This window comes from Phacochoerus africanus, chromosome 1 (assembly GCF_016906955.1).
Source record: "Phacochoerus africanus isolate WHEZ1 chromosome 1, ROS_Pafr_v1, whole genome shotgun sequence".
Lineage (NCBI taxonomy): Eukaryota > Metazoa > Chordata > Mammalia > Artiodactyla > Suidae > Phacochoerus > Phacochoerus africanus.
In genome coordinates this window covers 161,695,657-161,719,201 of record NC_062544.1, presented here as the reverse complement: position 1 = coordinate 161,719,201, position 23,545 = coordinate 161,695,657, and the positions used below count along the sequence as shown (strand labels likewise).

The 23,545-nt window shown below is 43.6% G+C and overlaps 1 long non-coding RNA gene across 1 annotated transcript; it reads left to right on the top strand.

Annotated features, from left to right (window-relative positions):
- Window positions 1–410: 410 nt before the first annotated feature.
- Window positions 411–23,087, top strand: LOC125129125 (uncharacterized). The gene is made up of 3 exons (XR_007135417.1): window positions 411–483; window positions 21,322–21,487; window positions 22,076–23,087. It is a non-coding gene; the product is annotated as an uncharacterized LOC125129125 (long non-coding RNA).
- Window positions 23,088–23,545: the final 458 nt, after the last annotated feature.

The following is a 23,545-nucleotide window of genomic DNA, read 5'->3' as shown; positions in this document are numbered from 1 at the left end:
AGTGGTAATTTTGTGTGCAGTTTTATCTGAAACTTCCAGACTTTTTGGAGGACAAAAAGCTACTCTAAGCTATGCCCTAATATATGGGGAGATCTAAGACATGCTATTTCCCACATAGATAGATATGTTCTGTGTTTGCAGTGTTGCTACAGGTTTGTGCTCTATAACACAAAAATCATAATAAACTTTACTGCTACGATAAAAAGGAATTTTAAAATATGCTCCAAGTTTATCATTGTATCTACATTATTAATTGTAATCTGAGAAGAAGGAAACAATTTGATTTGGCTCTGGATGAGTGCTGAAGCCTTTGCTTGCAATTGTTTTCTTTCTGTGATAATAAGAGTATTACACGTCTAGCTCTGGCTCGATGCATTTTAACTTGGGTTCTTTTTCACTGCCAGGTGCTATGGAACATGTTTATACTGTCATCTCCCCTCTGGACCTTTGTACATGGTGCTGGAGGAGTCAGCAGGATGGTTGGTAAGAGTATCCCGCAGAAGTAACTGTGTAGCTCTTTGGTAAAATGCCGCCACTCAATCCAAATTAAATCTATCCCACAGCCACTCCAGTGCCACCTACATGAAGGGAAGTGACACAGGGGGTGGGGGGGGGAGTCAGGTGGTGAAAGATGGCAGTGTTAACTAACTGTGTTTAAACCTCTTATTTTTGACAAATTGTATGACCATGAGGACACGTTGTTGGGACACCTGGCAGAGCCTTGGGAAGGAGCTGGGCAGTTGAGGAGCCCTGAGGCTACAGCATCCTCCGCTTCATGGAGAATCCTCCTCGGTCCATCCATAGAGAGGGAGGCAGGAGGAGAGATAGGCTAGTAGGCAGGCCACATTGGGATGATTAGTCCATGTCAAATGAAAGCACAGGGCAGTGGAGAATCAGATAGGAGGGGACCTGGGTCAGCGTGGGGCGGGGCAGGGGACCGGGAGCAGGGAAGCTATCCTCAGGAAAGTGGTGTCCAAAGTGAAACCCAAGTGATGACCAGCACTTGACAGATAAACTGGCTAAGAAAGATGTTTCAGGTGGAGGGCACAGCAGGAGCAGGATTCCAGAGATATGGATGTACATAGAGTCCAGGGATGTACCAGTAGTTTGAGCTGTCACTCAGAGTGTCCAGAGAGGGTGGACAGAAAAGAGGCTCAATAAAAATGCAGCGGCGAGGTCACCAGGGCCCTGGATTACCATGCTAAGGGGACTGTACCCTCAGTGATGGGGAGGAATTGAAAGAGGCAAGTGAGATTTCCATATAGAAAGCTCACTTGAAGCAATGCTGAATTGGATAGGCATGGGGTAATTAAGACTGGGGCTCATGCAAGAGTATGGGTAAGAATAGCTCTGTGCGAGAAGAGAAGGCCCAAATGTTAGAAAAAAAAAAAAAAACTAGAGGGAAAAAAAAAAGGCTTTGGATGAGTTGGGATTTCCAAGGACACTGATCCAGGTGTTTGGGTTGATGTGATGAGAGAAGGGACAGAGGAAGAGGAATAGGTTTTGTTGGGGAAGCTGACAAGCTGCTGGCAGTTCTTAGAGGACATTTCAGTGAAGATGCTCCATGAATGGGCACCAGATGCATCTGCAGTGCTGGGGAGGGATCTGCCATGTAAGTGACTTTTGTAAGTCAGTGAAGTCATAAGCTCTTCAAGAGAGAAGAGGACATAGCACTAATCCCTGAAACACTAACATTGAAGGCAAAGAAGTAGAGCAATATGCATTGGAAATTGAGAAGAAATGGTCAAAATGTAGGGGAAAAATCAGTCTCTGGGGTAGTTTTCTTGAATTTGAGCATGATCCAAGAACAGGATAGAATCAGACAGATCTTCCGAGGAAGCCCCCAAAATGGCAAAAGTGATTTCCATTTTACAGTGCCAGGTTCTTTTCCATGTTGGCATTATCTGGTTATTGCACCAGTAATTTTTTTTTCTTTTTAGGGCCGCACTTGCGGCATATGGAGGTTCCCAGGCTAGGGGTTGAATTGGAGCTACAGCGGCTGGCCTATATCACAGCCACAGCAACGCGGGATCCGAGCCACATCTGTGACCTACACCACAGCTCACGGCAATGCGGGATCCTTAACCCACTGAGCGAGGCCAGGGATCAAACCCAAGACCTTAGGGTTTTAGTTGGATTTGTTTCTGCTGCATACCAGTAATTTGAAAGAGAAAACTACTTCCATTTTATTTTTATCTTTCCTTAGGGGGACTTGAGAAAATACAAAACCATAGGACTCTCTGTATCTGAGGTAGACACTCATGCAATTAGCAGTGAACATAGACAAATATGAAATCATTGAGGTTTTGCCTAAAATTATCCTATGACTTGCTATCTCCAAAGCCTAAAACATAAACTAGCTTTTGCATATACATGTATATTTACCAATGAAATTATTTAACTCTTATTATATTTTAGTATTGCCTTCTATTTAGATGAATACAGTTATTCATCCTTTTGATTGATTGGCCAGAGTAATGCTATGTAGCTTAACACAGCAAAGGTTTCTTTCCCACTCATAGTTCATGTCTAGCATGAGTCAGTGGGAATTCTGCTCCACCTGGTTCCTTGCGATCCAGGCTGACAGAAAGTCTACCATCTTGAAGCTATACTATCTGGAACCTTTGGCTTCCGTTGTTACTTTAAAAAGGAAGAAGAGAGATGCTTTTTCACACCCTGGCTCTACAATGTGATGTCCCAGAAAGGATATGAACCACTTTGATCCACGGCCCTTTGGCAGGGACTAGTCATTCAGATCCATAGCCACGTCTAGTTTCACTGGAAGCAATTTACTTTTTAAAAACCCTAATTATTTAGATGGTGACATCTTTTTTGATATATTATTTTACCACATTGACATTATATTTATATATTTTCTAATGTTAATTTAATTAAGAGTAACTAAATTCTTTCTTTCCTTCCTTCCTCCCTCCTTCCTTCCTGTTTATAGCCACACACGTGACATATGGAAGTTCCTGGGCTAGGGGATCTAATCAGAGCTGCAGTTGCAGGCCATAGCCACAGCCACACCAGATCCAAGCCATGTCTTCAATCTATACCACAGCTCACGGCAATGCCAGATTCTTAACCCACTGAGCCAGGCCAGGGATCCAACCTGCATCTTCCTGGATACTAGTCAGGTTCTTAACGCACTGAACCACAATGGGAACTCTAGAATATTTCTTATTGTTGTTTTTATATGAAAATAAGCATAGGAAATTCAGAAAACTATAGTCATAAAAAGTTTTGTCTTTGCTGTAAAACCCAATCTCCGCATAATTAAACACATCACAATGTGTTTTTTCTTTGCTTCTTGTTGTTAAGTGCTCAAAACTACAGAGATAAAACACACAGTACTTATAAAGAATTGAATTTCAACAAAAATGAATTCACCAATGGCATTTTCTTCTCCTGCCAATTTTCAAGGAAATTACTAGACTATCAGATATTAAATTTCCCAGTGTTATTATCTAATACTTTCTTTTTAATTTGGCACTAAACTTCACTACAGAGTTTCCAAGTTTGAGATTCCCAGTTATTTGGAGAAAATCAAGCTTATACGCAAGATTTTTTTAAAAGTCAGGAAATAGTTTCATTTCCTTTTTTTTTTTTTTATTCTGGCTCAGAATCCACCATTTCTTAGGCTAAGATAGAAAGTAACGCTTTTTTTTCTTTCTTTCTTTTTTTTTTTTGTCTTTTTGCTATTTCTTGGGCCTCTCCCGCGGCATATGGAGATTCCCAGGCTAGGGGTCCAGTCGGAGCTGTAGCCACCGGCCTACGCCAGAGCCACAGCAACGCGGGATCCGAGCCATGTCTGCAACCTACACCACAGCTCACGGCAACGCCGGATCCTTAACCCATTGAGCAAGGGCAGGGACCGAACCCGCAACCTCATGGTTCCTAGTAGGATTCGTTAACCACTGTGCCACGATGGGAACTCCCCATTTTTCTTAATTTTTATTTTTTCCCGCTGTACAGCATGGGGATCAAGTTATTTTTACATGTATACATTTTTTCCCTACCCTTTGTTCTATTGCAATATGAGTATCTAGACATAGTTCTCAATGCTACTCAGCAGGATCTCCTTATAAATCTATTCCAAGTTGTATCTGATAACCCCAAGATCCCGAACCCTCCCACTCCCTCCCTCTCCCGTCAGGCAGCCACAAGTCTATTCTCCAAGTCCATGATTTTCTTTTCTAAGGAGATGTTCATTTGTGCTCTATATTAGATTCCAGTTATAACTGATATCATATGGTATTTATCTTTGTCTTTCTGGCTCATTTCACTCAGTATGAGAGTCTCTAGTTCCATCCATGTTGCTGCAAATGGCATTATGTCATTCTTTTTTATGGCTGAGTAGTATTCCATTGTGTATATATACCACCTCTTCCAAATCCAGTCATCTGTCAATGGACATTTGGGTTGTTTCCATGTCCTGGCTATTGTGAATAGTGCTGCAATGAACATAGGGGTGCATGCATCTTTTTGAATGAAAGTTTTGTCTGGATACATGCCCAAGAGTGGGATTGCGGGGTCATATGGAAGTTCTATGTATAGATTTCTAAGGTGTCTCCAAACTGTTCTCCATAGTGGCTGTACCAGTTGACATTCCCACCAGCAGTGCAGGAGGGTTCCCTTTTCTCCACAACCCCTCTAGCACTTGTTGTTTGTGGACTTATTAATGAGGGCCATTCTGACTGGTGTGAGGTGGTATCTCGTGGTAGTTTTGATTTGCATTTCTCTTATAATCAGCGATGTTGAGCATTTTTTCATGTGTTTGTTGGCCATCTGTATATCTTCCTTGGAGAACGGTCTATTCAGGTCTTTTGCCCATTTTTCCATTGATTGATTGGCCTTTTTGCTGTTGAGTTGTATAAGTTGCTTATATATTCTAGAGATTAAGCCCTTGTCCATTGCATCATTTGAAACTATTTTCTCCCATTCTGTAAGTTGTCTTTTTGTTTTCTTTTGGGTTTCCTTTGCTGTGCAAAAGCTTTTCAGTTTGATGAGGTCCCATGGGTTTATTTTTGCTCTAATTTCGATTGCTTTGGGAGACTGACCTGAGAAAATATTCATGATGTTGATGTCAGAGAGTATTTTGCCTATGTTTTCTTCTAGGAGTTTGATGGTGTCCTGTCGTATATTTAAGTCTTTCAGCCATTTTGAGTTTATTTTCGTGCATGGTGTGAAGGTGTGTTCTAGTTTCATTGCTTTGCATTCAGCTGTCCAGGTTTCCCAGCAGTGAGTACTTGCTGAATAGGCTTTCTTTTTCCCATTTGATGTTCTTGCCTCCCTTGTCAAAGATGAATTGACCATAGGTGTCAGGGTTTATTTCCGGGTTCTCTATTCTGTTCCATTGGTCTGTCTGTCTGTTTTGATACCAGTACCACACTGTCTTGATGACCGTGGCTTTATAATATTGCTTGAAGTCCAGGAGAATTATGCCCCCTGCTTAGTTTTTGTTTCTCAGGATTGCTTTGGTGATTCTGGGTCTTTTGTGGTTCCATATAAATGTTTGGATTGTTTGTTCCAGTTCTGTGAAAAATGTCATGGGTAATTTGATAGGGATTGCATTGAATCTGTAGATTGCTCTGGGTAGTATGGCCATTTTTACAATATTGATTTTCCCAATCCAGGAACATGCAATATCTTTCCATTTCTTTACATCTTCTTTAATTCTTTGATTAAAGTTTTATAGTTCTCGGCATATAGGTCCTTTACCTCCTTGGTCAGGTGTATTCCGAGGTATTTGATTTTGTGAGGTGCAATTTTAAAAGGTATCGTATTTTTGTATTCCTTTTCTAATATTTCATTTCTGGTATACAAAAATGCGACTGACTTCTGAATTTTAATCTTATATCCTTCTACTTTGCTGGATTTATTAATCGGTTCAAATAGTTTTGGGGTTGAATCCTTAGGGTTTTCTATGTATAGTATCATGTCGTCTGCATGCAGTGACAGTTTTATCTCTTCTCTTCCTGTATGGATGCTTTTTATTTCTTTTGTTTGTCTAATTGCTGTGGCTAGGACTTCCAAAACTATGTTGAAGAGCAGTGGTGAGAGTGGGCATCCCTGTCTTGTTCCAGATTTGAGTGAGAAGACTTTCAGTTTTCCCCATTGAGTATTATATTTGCTGTGGGTTTATCATAAATGGCTTTGATCGTGTTCAGGAATGTTCCCTTTATACCCACTTTGGCAAGAGTTTTGATCATGAATGGATGTTGGACTTTGTCAAATGCTTTTTTTGGATCTATCGTGATCATATGATTTTTGACTTTCCTTTTTTAATGTGGTGTATGACGATTGATTTGCGTATGTTGAACCGTCCTTGTGAATCTGGGATGAACCCAACCTGGTCATGGTGTATAATTTTTTTGGTATGTTGTTGGATTCGGTTGGCTAAGATTTTGTTGAGAATTTTTGCATCTATATTCATCAAAGATATTGGCCAATAGCTTTCTTTTTTGGTGTTATCTCTGTCTGGTTTTGGAATGAGGGTGATGGTGGCATCATAGAATGTCTTTGGGAGTATTCCTTCTTCTTCAACCTTTTGAAAAAGTTTAAGGAGGATGGGCACCAGATCCTCTTTATATGTTTGATAGAATTTGCCTGTGAAGCCATCTGGTCCTGGACTTTTGTTTGTAGGGAGTGTTTTTATGACCTCAATTTCATTTCTAGTTATCGGTCTGTTCAGTTGGTCTATTTCTTCTTGATTCAGTTTTGGCAGGCTGTAAGATTCTAGAAAATTGTCCATTTCTTCCAGATTGTCAAATTTGTTGGCATATAGTTGTTCATAGTATTCTCTTATGGTTTTTTTGTATTTCTGCAGTATCCATTGTGATTTCTCCTTTTTCATTTATAATTTTGTTTATTTGGGTTCTTTCTCTCCTCTTCTTAGTGAGTCTGGCCAGGGGTTTGCCAATTTTGTTTACCTTTTCAAAGAACCAGCTCTTAGTTTTATTAATTTTCTCTATTGTTTTTTGAATCTCTATTTTATTGAGTTCCTCTTTGATCTTTATAATTTCCTTCCTTCTGCTGACTTTAGGTCTTTTTTGTTCTTCTTTTTCTAATTCGTTTAGGTGGAGGGTTAAGTTGACAATTTGGGATCTTTCTTCTTTTTTGAGAAAGGCCTGTATCGCTATAAGTTTCCCTCTGAGCACTGCTTTTGTGGCATCCCATAGATTTTGAGCGGTTGTGTCTTCATTATCGTTTGTCTCAAGATATTTTTTAATTTCCTTCTTGATTTCCTCATTGACCCATTGGTTTTTTAGTAGCATGTTGTTTAGTCTCCATGTAGTAGGTTTTTTTCTCATTTCTTTTCCCATGATTGATTTCTAGTTTCATGGCATTGTGGTCAGAGAAGATACTTGAAATAATTTCTTTGTTCCTAAATTTGTTGAGGTTAGCTTTGTGTCCCAATATGTGGTCAATTCTTGAGAATGTTCCATGTGCACTTGAGAAGAATGTGTATTCTGATTTTTTTGGATGCAGTGTCCTGAAGATATCAATGAAGTCTAACTTTTCTATTGTTTCCTTTAGGATCTCTGTTGCTTTATTGGTTTTCTGTCTAGAGGATCGGTCCATTGATGTGAGGGGGGTATTAAGGTCTCCTACTATGATTGTATTCTCATCAATTTCTCCCTTTACGTCTGTTAATATTTGTTGTATGTATCTGGGTGCTCCTGTATTTGGGGCATATATGTTGAGGATAGTAACATCCTCTCCTTGGATGGATCCCTTAATCATTAAGTAGTGTCCTTCTTTGTCTTTCTTTATGTCTTTTGTTTTAAAGTCTATTTTGTCTGATATGAGTATTGCAACTCCTGCTTTTCTGTCATGTCTATTGGCGTGAAATATTTTTCCCCACCCTTTCAATTTCAATCTATATGTATCCTTTGTCCTAAGGTGAGTTTCTTGTAGGCAGCATTTTGAAGGTTTTTGCCTTTTTATCCACTTAGCCACTCTATGTCTTTTGATGGGAGAATTCAGTCCACTGACATTTAAGGTGATAATTGATAGATTTATTTATTGCCATTTTGAACCTCATGTTTAAGTTGATTCTATGGTTCTCCATTCTTCCTTTCTTTTTTTGGTTGGATGGTCTCTGGTTATTTTCTGCTTGAGTGGTTTTTTTTTTTCCCATTTTTTGCGAATGCAATGTTTGGTTTTGGCTTGTGGTTGCCCTGTTTTTTAAGTATGCTAACCCCTTCCTATAATTGTGTGTTTTAGTCTGATGGTCCTGTAGGTTCAAACACTTCTTTACTATACTAAGATTAAGAAGAGAAACAAACAAACAAAAAAAAGGGTCTATTTATTTCCTTACTTCCCTTGCCCACATTTTATGATTTTTATGACTCTTTTTTTTCTTTTTAATTTTATTTTGTTTGAAACATGTTCATGATTAAATCTGTGTGCTGGCTTATTTGAGTGACTGCTCTCTGATTGTAGTTTCCTCAATCCTAATTCTTTCTTTTTTTTTTCTTTTTCCTTCCTTTATTTCCTTCCTTTTTTTTAGGTTTAGAGAAGGCCTTTTAATATTTCTTTTAGCCTGGGTTTTGTATTGCTGTATTCTTTTAGACTTTGTTGGAAAAATTTTTTATTTCCCCTTCTATTTTAAATGATATTCTTGCTGGATAGAGTATTCGAGGTTGCATATTTTTTCCTTTTAGCACTTTAAATATCTCTTGCCATTCCCTCCTGGCCTTTCTGAGTGTTTCTGTAGAGAAATTAGCTGATAAACTTATGGGAGTTCCCTTGTAGGTAACATTCTGTTTTTCTCTTGCTGCCTTTAGGATCCTCTCTTTATCATTAACTTTTGCCATTTTTATTATGATGTGTCTTGGTGTGGGTCTATTTGGGTTCAACTTGTTTGGGGCCCTCTGTGCTTCCTGTATCTTGAACTCAGTATCCTTTAGATTTGGGAAGTTTCCAGTGATAATTTCTTCAAGTATATTTTCCATTCCCTTATCTTTTTCTACTCCTTCTGGAATTCCTATTATGCGTAGACTGGCCCACTTTATGTTATCCCATAGGTCTCTTCTTTTGCTTTCCTGTTGTTTCATTTGGTTTTCTGTCTGCTGACCTGATTGGATGATTTCCATTATTCTGTCTTCTACATCACTAATTCATTCTTCTGCATTATTCATTCTGGTTTTTAGTGCCCTTAGCTCAGTTTGTATTTCTGCAAATGAATTTTCTAGTTTTTCTTGGCTCCTCCTTATATTTTCTAGTTCCTTTCTGAGGGTATCTGCATTACTGTTCATATCTTCTCTTAATTCCTTCAGTATTTTCACTATTTCTCTTTTGAACTCCAGGTCTGTCTGACTGCTGAGATCTGTTTCATTGTTGACTGTTTTAGGTGAGTTCTCCTGTTGGTTTAACTGGGGGTGGTTTCTCAGCTTCTTCATCTTACTTGTTGTTTTCTTTTTCCCTGGTGGAGTTGTATTCTCCGTGGCTGGGCAGTGTTTGCCTTGGCACTCCTGTGGAATGTTTCCTGAGGGCTGGCATTGTTGGTCAGTCTTCTTTGAGGCAGCATGGCTTTTCCAGAGGGTGGGCAAGGCTGACAGGGTCTCTCTGAAGCAAAGGAGGACTTCCTGAGGGCAGACAGGACTGGGAGGTCTGCACCGTGATGGAAGCAGATTTCACTCAGCCGGGCAGAGCTTGCTCTGGTGTTTTGGGGCTGTGGGGCTCTTGCAGGGGGCTGGCGGTGTTGGGCAGCTATTCCACGGGAGTACAGCACCCCCCAGGTGCTGGAGCAGCTAGCTGGGCTGCTGAGAACCCAAGAGGCTCTTCCCCAGGGGAGCGGGAATTGGAAGGACTGCCTGAGAATGGAAGCAGATTTTTCACGGCCTAGCCGAGCTTGTTCTAGCTTTTCTGGGCTGCAGGCCTTTTCCCACGGGTTGGCGGTGTTGGGTGCTGCTCTGCGGGGGTGTAGTGCCTCCAAAGGGCAAGCAGGCCAGGACAGGGAAAGCTCCTGTGGTGGTAGGCTCTGGCAAATGTTGAAGCCAGCCCTCCGGAATGGCAGGCAGCTCCAGGTCCGGAGCATGTGTAGGGGGAGAGGGGATGCACTGGGAAGCACAGCTTTCTGATAGCTGGCAGGCCAGTGAGCTCACTGTGGCGTGGGGAGTATTCTATAGTGGCCCACCCCTTCTTCTCTCCCCTCCCCAACACTGGTGCCTTGTCTCTCCTTCAGATCCAGCTCTTCTCCCAGGTTCCCTCTGATGCGGCTTTCCACTTCCCAGCCCTTAGCGTATTGCTTCCTCCCCATGCAACACTCTGCTTTCTAGTCTCCCAGGCAGTCTCTGCCCTCTCAAACCTGACAGACTGGTTCCTAGACCCCCCCAAGCAATCTCTGCACTGCCCACCCCAGCCCCTTCCAGAGGACTAACCTCCGGAGCCGAGGTCTCTCTGCCCAGCCCCCACCCAAGCGTCTCAATTTTTGGTGACTGTGCCAGTAGTTCAGATGATCTGTTTGATTCTCACTCTGCTTTTCAGAACTCCAACTTATTGCTGCACTCTTCTCTGCATCTGGAGATTCCTCCAATTTGGTTGATCTTTCCGTCGAGTAGGTGATCCAGGGTGTGGGATCCCTTTCTCCTTCACAGTTCCCTTTCGGGAGCGCCCATCCAGCTTGGATTCCCCTTCTCTCACTCTCCTCTTTTCTCTTGTTTTACCCAGTTATGTCACGAGATTCTTGCCATTATTGGAGTTTAGATTCTTCTGCCAGTGATTGATTGCTGTTCTGTGTGAGTCGTTTAACCTGTAGATATGTTTTTTTTGTTGTGTTTGTGAGAGAGGGCGAGTGTGTCCCCCTACTCTTCCGCCATCTTGCCTCCTCTTTTTTTTTTTTTCATTTTTAAAAAAAGAATTTTTAGCCTTGTGTAAAGAAAATGATTCTCCCATGATTCTCTTTTAGTCACACACCATAGTTCTGACAACAGACATGTGGGCTTTTACACATCAAGCAGCTCTCTGAGACGCTGGCTGGATGTCCTTTAATTCACTTCGACTCCGACCAATTTACCTGGACTCAGTTCCACAAGACCGCCCCACTTTAGGCACCAATGGCATGGTTCTAGGTTGGTGCCTGTATTTCTGACTGACCAGTTATAACCTGGAGGTCCCACGACACCCCCTTTGAGCGCCATAATTTTCTGGACTGGGTCACAGAATTCAGGGAAACATATGTTTATCAGTTCATCATAAAGAATATAGTCAAATGGAGAGGTACAAGGTATGGAAGGGTCCTGAACATAGGAGCCCCTTTCCCCGTGGGCTGGGGTGCTCCACCATCCTGGCATGTAGTGGTGTTCACCAGCCCAGAAGCTCTCTGAACTCCATGCGGTTGGGATTTTTATGGAGACTTCATCACAGAGGCATGATCAATCATTAACTCAATCTCAGATTTCCCATTGTGGCTCAGTGTTAACCAACCGACTTGTATCCACAAGGATTCAGTTTGATCAGGGGGTTAAGCATCTGGCGTTGCCGTGAGCTTTGGTGTAGGTTGCAGACATGGATAGGGTCTGGTATTGCTGTGGCTGTGGTGTAGGCTGGCAGCTACAGCTCCAATGTGACCCCTAGCCTGGGAACTTCCATATGCTGCATGTGCAGCCCTAAAAAGACAAGAAAAGAAAAAAAGTCATTAACTCAATCTCCAACGTTTCTCCTCCTCCCAGGGGCTGGGGCTGAGAGTTCCAAGCTTCTAATCCCACGTTGGTCTTTCTGGTGACCAGCCCCATCCAGGAGCCCACCCAGAGTCACCTCATTAGAACACCAGGCCCTCCCATCACCCAGGAAATACCAAGGGTTTTAGGAGTCCTGTGTCAGGAACCAGAGACAGAGACCTTGAAGACATTTTCACATTATTTTATGTTTATCTTAAGCTCATGTCATTATACCTCAGAATAATTTTGGAATGCTACCAGTTTCCATAGCATACACGTTATTGAAAAGTCACACTTTAAAATTAGTAATTAAAATGAATTAATTATAATAACATCTTATTTTTTACCTTGAACTCATTTTGAAATTTATGAAAGATATAATTTGCTGCTCTTTACAAACACGTGTGTATATGTCATTTTTTTTTCCTGGTCAGAATATATTTATTTCTTAGGAAGACTTTTTAAAAGAAGTTTTTAAAAAACAATCTTACAAATGGGGTTTTAGACTTTTCAATTACATTTTCTATGTTGGAGACAGCCTTACTTATCAGACACTCTCTCTCTTTCTGAGACTTCCAATCTCTGAATGTCATCTTAAAGCTATACATTATTTTACAGAACGTTTGTGTAAATTTATAGAATACTAAGTTCACAGCTTTTCTTTTTAAAGAGCTAAGTCTTTGTATTTGAAAGTGAGAAGAAAGATTAATATATGGTATCAAGAATCTATTTACTTGTAAATTACAGAAACCCAATCAACATTGGTTTAACAGATAACTGGGGTGGGGAGGGAAGGCGGGAAGGGTCCAGGCTGTCACTCTGACTCAGTAAAGTCACCAGGAGCCTGAGCTCCTTTGTATCTCACTGCTTGGTCACCCCTCGTTTGCCATCCTTCAGCCTTGGTGTTGGCATCAGATGATTACAAAGTGGTTGCTGCCCCTTTAATTTCCAGGCAGGAAGAAGGACGAAGGAAGAAGGGGGAGGGTTACCTCCTAACAAAGCCTTGCCTTTTAATTCAGGCAAGAACTTCTTCCTCAGGGTCTTCCACCCACATCTTATTGACCAGAACTGAGTGAAGTGGCCATTCTTAGCTGCAGGGAGATTGCATATTTGTACGAGTTCTGTTCATAAGAAGGGAAGTGGGAATGGACACTGAATAGGCAATTAGCAGGGTCTGCTGAACTTACCTGAGTTAAAATAAAGGTACATAATTAAAAACTTAACACTTACATGTTTATTTGACCTATACATGAGTAACATTCAATGTTATCTATAATTGGCCTCCTTTTAAGATTTTCTTCCTCTAAAGAGCCATCTTAGGAGTTCCCATTGTGGCTCAGTGGTTAACAAACCTGACTAGGAACCATGAGGTTGCAGGTTCGATCTCTGGCCTTGCTCAGTGGGTTAAGGATCCAATGCTGCTGTGAGCTGTGGTGTTGGTTGCAGACGTGGCTCGGATCCCATGTTACTGGGGCTGTGGTGTAGGCCAGCAGCTGTAGCTCCTATTAGACCCCTAGCCTGGGAACATCCATATGCTGTGGGTGCAGCCCTAAAAGACAAAAAGACAAAAAAAGTTAAAAAAAATAAAGGGCCATCTTAGAGTTCCTTGGTGGCCTAGTGGTTAAGTACCTGGCATTGTCTACTATAGCTTGGGTTCCGTACCTGGCCCAGAAGCCCGGAACTTCCACATGTTGTGGGAACAGCAAAAAAAAAAAAAAAAAAAAATATATATATATATATATATAGAGAGAGAGAGCCATTTTAGAACATTTAGAACATTTCTCAGCTCTATTCTTATAACCTTCTATATCTGATACCTGTAAAAATAAATAAATTAAAAAATAATAACAATTAAAAATAAAATAAAAATTAAAAAATTAAAAAAGGAGTTCCCATTGTGGCTCAGCGGTTAATGAACCCAACTAACATCCATGAGGATGCAGGTTCGATCCCTGGCCTTGCTCAGTGGGTTAAGGATCTGGCATTGCCGTGAGCTGTGGTGTAGGTCGGATCTCGCATTGCTCTGGCTCTGCTGTAGGCTGGTGGCTACAGCTGCAATTAGACCCCTCGCCTGAGAACCTTCATACCATATACGAGGGTGTGGCCCTAAAAAGACGAAAAAAGAAAAAATGTATATATACATGATACCTTGGTATTTATCCTTTTTTTTTTTTTTCTTTTAAAATAGAAGGGTCTTTGCTTATTTTAAAATTAAAGTGAGGAGGACTCTTTTGGTTAATTCGTGAGATAACTAGACAGATGCAAACAGACCTAAGTAAGGAAATGCTAGAAACCTTAATGCACAACCCCAAGTATGTTGAATGACCACCAGACTCAGAAATGTTACATTTCCCAGCTTTGTTCTAGAACATGTTTTAGTTGCTTTTGAATTTGCTCATGTGAAAGTCCAAAGCAGGCGTTCCTGTTCATTGGGCAGCTCTGCCTCAATGGTCCATCTCCTGGTTCTGCCATCGTCAACCATTGCTTCCAAGGATGCATGTTGATAGGCATCCAGGGGCAGAAGGAAAAGAGCCTGCAGGACTGACTGTTCACAGCAGTCAAAGGCCAGGCTTGGAGTGGCTGGCTCACTTCCATGCACATGCCATTGGCTAGAACTTCCTCACAGGACCACACTAACTGGAGCCCTGTGGGAAGAAGCAGGCACTGGGTACTGCTTACCAGGAAGAAGAGCAAAGGGGTTTGGGAAAGAAAGAGCTGGTCTCTGCCTCACGGGGCTGATTCGGCTGTTTAACAGTTAATCTTCTGGTAAATACTGGTTGAGTCTGGCAAATGGGGGTTGGTGAAGCCATATCTCTCCTCCACAATTTTGCTGCCGAAGAACAATAGAAACACATTCTAAACTCAATTCTGATCAATGTACCAGAAGTCACAATATAGTCACAGGAGCTCTGCTTGTGAACAAGGTAGTCCTCACTCTATCGTTAGTGACTACTATGAATGCTTTGCATGAAAGGTTCACTCCAGGGTGGACTCAAAGGTGTTCCAGACATTTTGATGGCAGGACCAGCCAGCCATAAATCTGGGGGGATGGATGGAGTGCCCTGGAAAGTGGTCCCCAGGGCCAGTGAGCTCTAGACCTCAGTGCAGTTCTGATGGAAGTGGGCAGCTGCTCTTTTCTTACCTGTTCCTTTTTTTTTGTTTTTTTTGTTTTTTGCCTTTTCTAGGGCCACTCCTGTGGCACATGGAAGTTCCCAGGCTTGGGGTCTAACTGGGGCTGTAGCCGCCAGCCTACATCACAGTCACAGCAACACCAAATCCGAGCCAAGTCTGTGATCCGCACCACAGCTCACGGCAACACTGGATCCTTAACCCACTGAGCAAGGCCAGGGATCGAACCCGCAACTTCGTGGTTCCTAATCAGATTCATTAACCACTGAGCCACGATGGGAACTCCTCTTACCTGTTCTTAATACAAGGGCCATGGAGACCCAAGCCATCTCTGTGGGCAACAACATATCCTGAACCACCCCTCTCTTCACCAATTCAAATTATTTATTATTAGTAGTAATAGTAGTAGTAATTTGGACCTCGGGTGCCAAAGTGCTGACTCAGTGAACCCTTTAGCTCATGTCATGCTGTCATCATTGGTCTTTCTCTCTCTCTCTCTCTCTCTTTTTTTTTTTTTTTTGGTCTTTTTAGGGTAGCACCTGTGGCACATGGAAGTTCCCAGGCTAGGCTAGAGCTGCAGCTGGGTCCTATGCCACAACCATGGCCACACCAGAATCGAGTTGCCTCTGTGACCTGTGCCACAGCTTGTGGCAATGCCAGATCCTTAATCCACCAATGGAGGCCAGAGATCCAGCCCACCTCCTCACAGGGTCCTTAACCTACTGAGCCACAATGGGAACACCTTCATGTATTTATTTTTATTTTATTTCCTTTGTCTTTGTTCAAGGCCCCATTCCTGCTCTTGTTCTCCTCCCTCACATACGTAATCCACCTAATGTTTTGATGTGTGTTCTCTTATCTATATGTATTCTTGAAAACATGTATAGTTTTTGTTTTGTTTTGTTCGCTTTTTAGGACTGCATGTGAAGCATATGGAAGTTCCCCGGGCTAGGGGTCGAATCGGAACCACACCTACCAGCCTACACTACAGCCACAGCAACACTGGATCTGAGCCACATCTGTGACCTACACCACAGCTCATGGAAATACCAGATCCTTCATGAACAAGCTGGGTGTTCAGGCAAAGAGAAGAAAATTTGTTAAAGGGAAAGGAGAGGGTGTCTGACCCTTGAGAAGAGCCAGCCCCCTGCCCTTCTGGCGGGTCCTTCTTATACCCTGTGGATGGGAAATTGGATCCCCTGAAGTCGGGGGTGGGGGTGGGGCGGTGTTAGTTTATCTTTAGCCTGCAGCTGGCCTCTGGTGGTCATGTGGTCATGAGAAAGTCAGCGGTGCCCACGGTAGGGTGGTCTCATAATCTTGAGAAAGCTGGAGGTGTGTGGTGTCCCGTGGTAGGGGGGTCTCACAGTCTTGGGAAAGTCGGCACCAGCAGTGAAAACAGGATGTCACTTGAGCAAGTGGTTAGTCTCATGGTTCGACGTGCCCTCATATTTTATTTGCAAGGTCAGCACAACGAGCCATTTTAACAGTGAGCCCTAACAACCCACTGAGAAAGGGCAGGGATTGAACCCACGTCCTCAAGGATACTACTCAGATTTGTTTCCCCTGCACTACAACCGCAGCTCTGAAATATGTATAGTTTTGTGTGCATTTTTGGTGAATTTGCATTAATTAGAGATCTCATTCTGTTAACATTTTTCTCTTTCCCGTTATCACGGTTCTTACATGATCTACCCATGTTGCTATGCGTGTAAGGTTAGATTTCCCAGGAAACAAATGCTGAGGTAGAGATCAGCATGAAGGAAGTTTACTGGGAATGTTCTTTGCTTCAGATCAGCCCCTGGGGGAGAAGGAGGGAACAGGGGAGAGAAGTGAGGCTACACAGTGGGCGGAGCTGAGCTATGATGCCGAAGATGAAGACCTCACGAGGAGCTCTGGAGCTGGGGCCCCAGCATTGCTGCCCTGACTTAAGGCAACAGGCACCTCAAGGCACTGACCAGTTATGCGTTGTGGGCTGCCCTGGGTGAGGAGCTTGCTCCAGCTAAGAGCAACTGTCAGAGAGGGATGAAGGGAAGAGCCTCAGTGGCCAACAGTTCCAGGGTCTGGAGGAATGTGGCTTCCATTCTGAGAGAAGTCAGGGAGCACACTCTACTATCGGCTACTCCACACGTTAAGTCCAGCCTGTTATTTCTAAGCCTCACTTCACATCCCACCATGTTTACTTGTATGTCTTCAGATTGATAGAGGTGGAGGAGGATAGTTACATAGGTAGTTGCAGAAGTCCCAGTAGGGACCGCAGATAGAGAGGGAAACCTAGGGGACTTTGGGAGATCACTATAAGTTAATAATTGCCCAAGAAAGCCATCAGCACAAGGCAGGCTTGCTTGACTAATGGAGGCCTGAGATATGCCTCAGGTCATGGGGTGGGGGAGGGGGTGAGACCTGCCTTCTGGTTCAGACCAAGGGCAGGACCACCCTTCCGCTGATCTGAATGAGCACCGTGACTGTCCTAGTTTGACCTTATAGGGTCAAATACCAGATACCAAGGAGGAGCTACTCTTGGAAGAAAGAGGAAGAGGTCTTTTCCCACCCCCACTCCCCTTGGATTATAAAACTGTAGCCCATTAATCCTAGGGCAGAGCCTCTTTGCCTGCCCACTTATATATCTCACAAGGGCTTTATCTTAATAAATCTCTTTCTTGCCTATCACTTTGTCTCTTGCTGAGTTCCTTCTGTGCTGAGGCACAAAGAACCTGAAACTCAGTAAGCCCAGACACATGGTGAGTGATCCTAATTTAAAAACTGTGGGTTCAAATCCCAATCTGGGTTCTGGCTGGGTTCAAGTCATAAGTGCTGTCAGTTTCAAGATGGCCTCAACTCCCTGGTACCACAAATGATGTTGAAACAAACATCCCCATTTAGCAGGTGGATCCAAGAGAGCTTCTCTGGGGATTGTTGGAATGGAGTCCCAGGTTCTGGGTAAAGGTGCTGGTCGCCTTCCGGAGTGGCTGTGTTCCCACTGGTGCCTCCAAGGGGTGTAGCCTCCACCAACTTTTGATGCTATCCAGCTCTCTAATTCTTGCTAATCCAGTGGGTCTGTGATTCTTTTTTTTTTTTTTTGCCTCTTTTAGGGCTGCTCTCGCGGCATATGGAGGTTCCCAGGCCAGGGGTTGAATCGGAGCTGTAGCCGCCAGCCTATGCCAGAGCCACAGCAACGCGGGATCCAAGCCACATCTGTGACCTACACCACAGCTCACGGCAACGCCAGATCCTTAACCCACTGAGCAAGGGCAGGGATCAAACCCGCAACCTCATGGTTCCTAGTCGGATTCGTTAACCACTTCGCCATGACAGGAACTCCTGTGATTCTTGAGTTTGGTTTAAATTTGCATTTCTATCATTGCTAATGGGTTTGAGGATGTCTTTATATGACTTTTACCCCTTGAGTTTCCTGTTCTTGGAATTGTCTGGTCCATTTTCCTCTTGGGTTCCAAAGAGCATTTCTGATCTCTCTTAAACTGGTAAACAAACCTCCTGTATAGATTTTAATGATATCAAAAGAATTTAAGCAGCCCTCTCTGGGAGTGTGGATTCCTGCTGGGAATATTTTAAGTGTTAACTACCATTCTTTTTCTCTCACAAGCACACAGTGCTGTTTATTATGAAGTATTTTTGAAGAAATGATCACTTTCATTATGTAATACTTGTCTAGTTAATTTTTACCTGAGGATTTCATTGGAGTGGCTGATTTTATGTGTGTGTGTTTTAACTCTCACTGCTTTCTTTGTGCCTATTATTAATCCTTTTGCATCTAAATCTACAAAAAACTTAAAATATTTTGTACTATTTCAGGGTTAGAACTCAGTCAGTGAAATCTATAAAAGTGGCTGAAACAGAAAGTCTGGTTTTCTTATTTCTCCTTCTCTCCTGCCTACTCTCTCTCCCTCTCCTTTCTCTGTCTCTCTCTAGTATTTCTCAAAATAAGAGGCCAGGAAGCCCTGAGTTCTATGATTCTAGGGATTTTCTTTTCTTTTCTCTTCTTTTTTTGTTTGTTGTTTTAGGGCTGCACCCGAGGCTTATGGAAATTCCCAGGCTAAGGGGTCAAATTGGCGCTGTAGCTGCTGGCCTACACCACAGCCATACCAGGTCCGAGCCACGTCGGTGAGCTACACCGAAGCTCATGGCTCACAGCAACGCCAGATCATTAAGCCACTGCGAGAGACTAGGGATTGAACCTGTGTCCTCATGGATGCTAGTCAGATTCGTTTCTGCTGATCCACAATGGGAACTCCTCTACAGATGTTTTTAAGGTGCATGATTTTGTCTAAAACAGAATACCCCGTTTGAGGGAAATTTTTTGTCTGTTTTTTAGGGTCACTCCCGAGATATGTGAAAGTCTCCAGGCTAGGGGTCCAGTTGGAGCTGTAGCTGTGGGAGCAGACTGCCTTCAAAATGGGCTGACCCTGCAAGCTGAGTGTGCCCCCAGTCCCAGGAAAATTCAGTTTCCACTCCAGCCAGCACACAGTTCTGAAATCAGTACCTAAAATTAATTTTCTCAGCTGGAATTGGCTATTCCAGCTTTTTTGTTGTTGTTGCTTTTTAGAGCTGCACATGTGGGACATAGAAGTTCCCAGGCTAGGGGTTGAATCAGAGCTACAGCTGCTGGCCTACACCACAGCTCACAGCAACGCTGGATCCATTTTCCTCTTGGGTTCCAAAGAGCATTTCTGATCTCTCTTAAACTGGTAAACAAACCTCCTGTATAGATTTTAATGATATCAAAAGAATTTAAGCAGCCCTCTCTGGGAGTGTGGATTCCTGCTGGGAATATTTTAAGTGTTAACTACCATTAACAGCTCACAGCAACGCTGGATCCTTAACCCACTGAATGAAGCCAGGGATTGAACTCGCATTCTCATGGTTCCTAGTTGGGTTTGTTACCACTGAGCCATTGTGGGAACTCCAAAATTGGCTACTTTTTTTTTTTCTTTGTCTTTTTGCCTTTTCTAGGGCCGCTCCTGCAACATATGGAGGTTCCCAGGCTAGGGATCAAATCAGAGCTATAGCCACTGGCCTACACCAGAGCCACAGCAATGAAGGATTCGAGCTGTGTCTGCGACCTACACCACAGCTCACAGCAACGGGATCCTTAACCCACTAAGCAAGGCCAGGGATCGAACCTACAACCTCATGGTTCCTAGTTGAATTCGTTAACCACTGCGCCACCAAGGTAACTCCAGTATTGGCTACTCTTTAATGCACCACATTGATAGCACCTTTATCCTTGAGTCTAGACAGCCTATTTCCTTGTCAATGAAGGGGCTGAGGAAATCTGTCCCTCCAACTGTTGCAGGTGTGGTGAACATGCACCCAGACCGCCCACCTCTGAAAGCCCTGGCCAGAGTTTCATGGGACTGAGCAGATTGTCCTACTGCCTCTGTCAACTCCAGTCTAAGCCAGAAGAATCTTAGAGTAAAAGAAGCATGCTTCCAGTTGTGTTTGGGTCAAAATCTGCAGCTGGCTTTTGTGCAAACCTTCAGGCTACTGTTAAGAGAGAGAGAGAGAGAGGGCACCAGAGGGTCTTTTTAATCAAAGTGTTCTCCCTCCAAGCGACAGAGTTGATGTATTTTTGTCAAGCCCAAAGTTACTTTATCATTTATTAACAGAAGGAAACTGGACAACGCAGCGTTTTAATTTTTAACATGTCCTGTCTGAGAAGGCTCGTGCTGCCCATCCCCAGCATTGCAGATAAATAGCTATATTTTTCCAGAAAGAAGAGATCACTTCACCTTCCGGCATGCTTGGTTAAGTCTGATGGGCACAGGGAGGAGCTCTGGCCAGCAGGGCTCCATACAGGAAGGAATGGTTGGTGTGTGTCTGTTGTAAGTAGGTGCTAGCCTGCTCATTAGCTGTATATCATGAGCCGTGCAGTGGGTTTCACTTTATCTTGAGGTTCCTGGGGTTTCTTGGTGGCTTTTGAGCATGGAGGTAGCATAATCTTAATTGACAAAATCTGAGCCCATTTAGATACGAGTAGCCCCACGCCTACTCTACACACTCACTGACTCTCCATCGGGTGCCTCGTCCTCACTGAGACCGTGTTTCAGGACATGGAATCATAGGGAGTTTGGGAGTGAAAGTCTTAGGGGACAAAATAGGGAGAGGAAAGCAAGATGGAAATCCCTTCAGATATGCAGCCCCTATTTGAATTCGGGCCTCAGTTCATTTCTTCTGGAGAAGGCACAGCTGGGAGATGTTTCTGGAAGATCAGATTCTCTCGTCTCCCCAATGATTCTGTTCCTAAGTATCTGCTGCCTGCAACTGGCTAAAGGTGACTTTCCAGTTTGCTCATAAGAAACGTGACCCTCCCCTTTCCCCCCTCTTCTCTCAGCTTTATCATCACTGTAGGGGCCTTTGGCTTTCTGGTGATGGGAATCCACCCTAGTATAGAGCCCCTAACTCCAGAAGTGATTCCTTTGCAGTGTTGATAAGTGCAATTGTACCCTAATTTATGGGTTATTAGATAATTATTTCTGTCCTCCATTTAACTGGACATCCATTGAAGGTGGGGAGCTGGTGTTGCTGGTGTCCTGGTGCCAAGCACAGTGGATGGCTCACAGGAGGCACTGAATAAGGATTGTGGAACCTCTTTGGCCAACAAATAGACAAATGAATGAACGAAGACTCCACGTTGCTCGCAGGATCATCATCGATTCCAGGACAATGCAGAGGTCAGCAGAGGCCCTGGGGAGGAATTGCTTGCCTTCTTGCTCTGGGAGAAGAGACACATTTGCCCTTGTTTCTAAGTGTGTATTTCCATGTAGTTTGCTCTCCTGTTGGTTTTTAGACTCTCTGGTTTATATTTTTTAGCAGTTGTTGTAGTTTAGGTACTGTAGTTGTCTAGTCAGGACTTCTCAGTTCTGATCTGCTGTGTGCTTTGGGACTGGTGGTAGCCCAAGGCGCTAAAAAAGGAAAACAGCATTCATCACTGGGCCCTGGCACCCACACATTTTGCGTTCGTGAAAGCAACATTTCCCTCTTCAAGGCTGGTTATTTCCTAGCCATGTGGGCAGATGTTTGGTTCAGCAGCCCAAGCCCAATGTTCAGAAAACAACATCTGCTGGGGAATCTGGGCTCTGCCACTCACCAGATGTGTGATCTTGGGAGTAGACATCGTCTCTCTGGAACCCTGCTCCTTTATGTATAAACTGAGGATGAAGGTGCTTTCCACATGGGGCTCCTGGAAGGATTAAGTTTAGAAAATACCAGTGAAGTGCCCGGTCCAAAGTGAACATCTCCCCTTATCTTCTTTCTGAAAGCCTCCACTGAGTGATAAAGAAGAGGCCACCCCTGGCGAAAGTTGTCCAGGCTAGACCCAAGGACCGCCGAATGAATGAGTGAGTAGAGGAAGGAAGGACTGAATGAATGAGGGTGTGACCCACACTGCCTATGACTGGAGGAGATCAGAGCTCATAGCTGGGGTGACAGTAATTATTTAGTGAATGTCTAAAGGGCTGGACATTATAGCAGACTCTTAATGAAAATCATCTCCTTAATTATCACAAAAGTCCTTTGAGGAAGGCACCGTTATCACCACTTTATAAATGAGGAGATGAAAGCTTAGGAGATTGTCATGGAACAGTGGTACCATAACTGGTAAATGGTTTTATTAAGGTATGAAAATGGGAGGCCATAGATATGCATATGTGAGCATAGGCGTATTTGCAGGTGTATGTATGAGTGTGTGATACTTAATTTCATCAGAGGAAAACGATAGGCACTTATGACATGATTGCACATTTACTGGATGACAGTAAATGTTGGTTGTAAGTAGAAGGATAAAAGTAGATAAAGTGAAGGGTGGAACAGGAATAATGGTTTGACAGTATAGCTTTGAGGATGGGAACTCAAGGTCAATCCGCAGAGGGCTTCCAGAGCTGCCTTCCTGTCTTTAGGGGAAGAGAGAACCAGGCTGAAGGCCCTGAGCGAGGTCAGAGGGCTGTGCTTGTGGATCCCAGGAGCCAAGGCTGTGTCCAGCAAGGGTCCTGGTGAAGTTCATGGGCACATATGGAAGTCTCTGCCATGTGACCAATGTACATTAGCACCCAGATCTTGCCCTCTTGGCGAGGTTTCTAGTAGCTCTATGGTTATAATGATGCTGGGGCCTACCTTTGGACTGATATATGGGTTCAAAGCCCTGGGTGTGCCCAATATGAATCAGGAGGTAGAGGTAGCTCTACCTGAGACCCATAGAAGCTTAGGGAAGTGCTGTGGGTCTCTACTGGCTATATGTGTGTGTGTGTGTACATATTTATATAATTTTCAAGGTCACCCCTGCAGCATATGGAAGTTCCTGGGCAAAGGGTTGAATCAGAGCTGCAGCTGCCAGTCTATCCCACAGCCACAGCTGGATCGGAGCCACATCTGTGACCTACACCACAGCTTGTGGCAATGCCAGATTCTTAACCCACTGATCGGGGCCAGGGATTGAACCTCACTAATATTATGTCAGCTTCTTAACCCCCTGTTCCACAATGGGAACTCCTCCACAGGCTTAAGATGGGGAGGCAGCCCATCTTCATGGGCCTCCAGAACAAGTGGCCCTGGGTGGCAGCTGGGTGTAAGCGAAGGCCCACAGGAATGGAAGAGCAGGAAGGAATGGGCTAGGAGAGAGAGCTGTGCCCAGCCCCGCCTGCCCTCTGCAAGCCTGTCAGCCTCTCTGGATCTCATCTTCTTCATCTCCTCTTCTCTCTCATCTTCATAACTAAGATCACACATGAAGCTCCAGC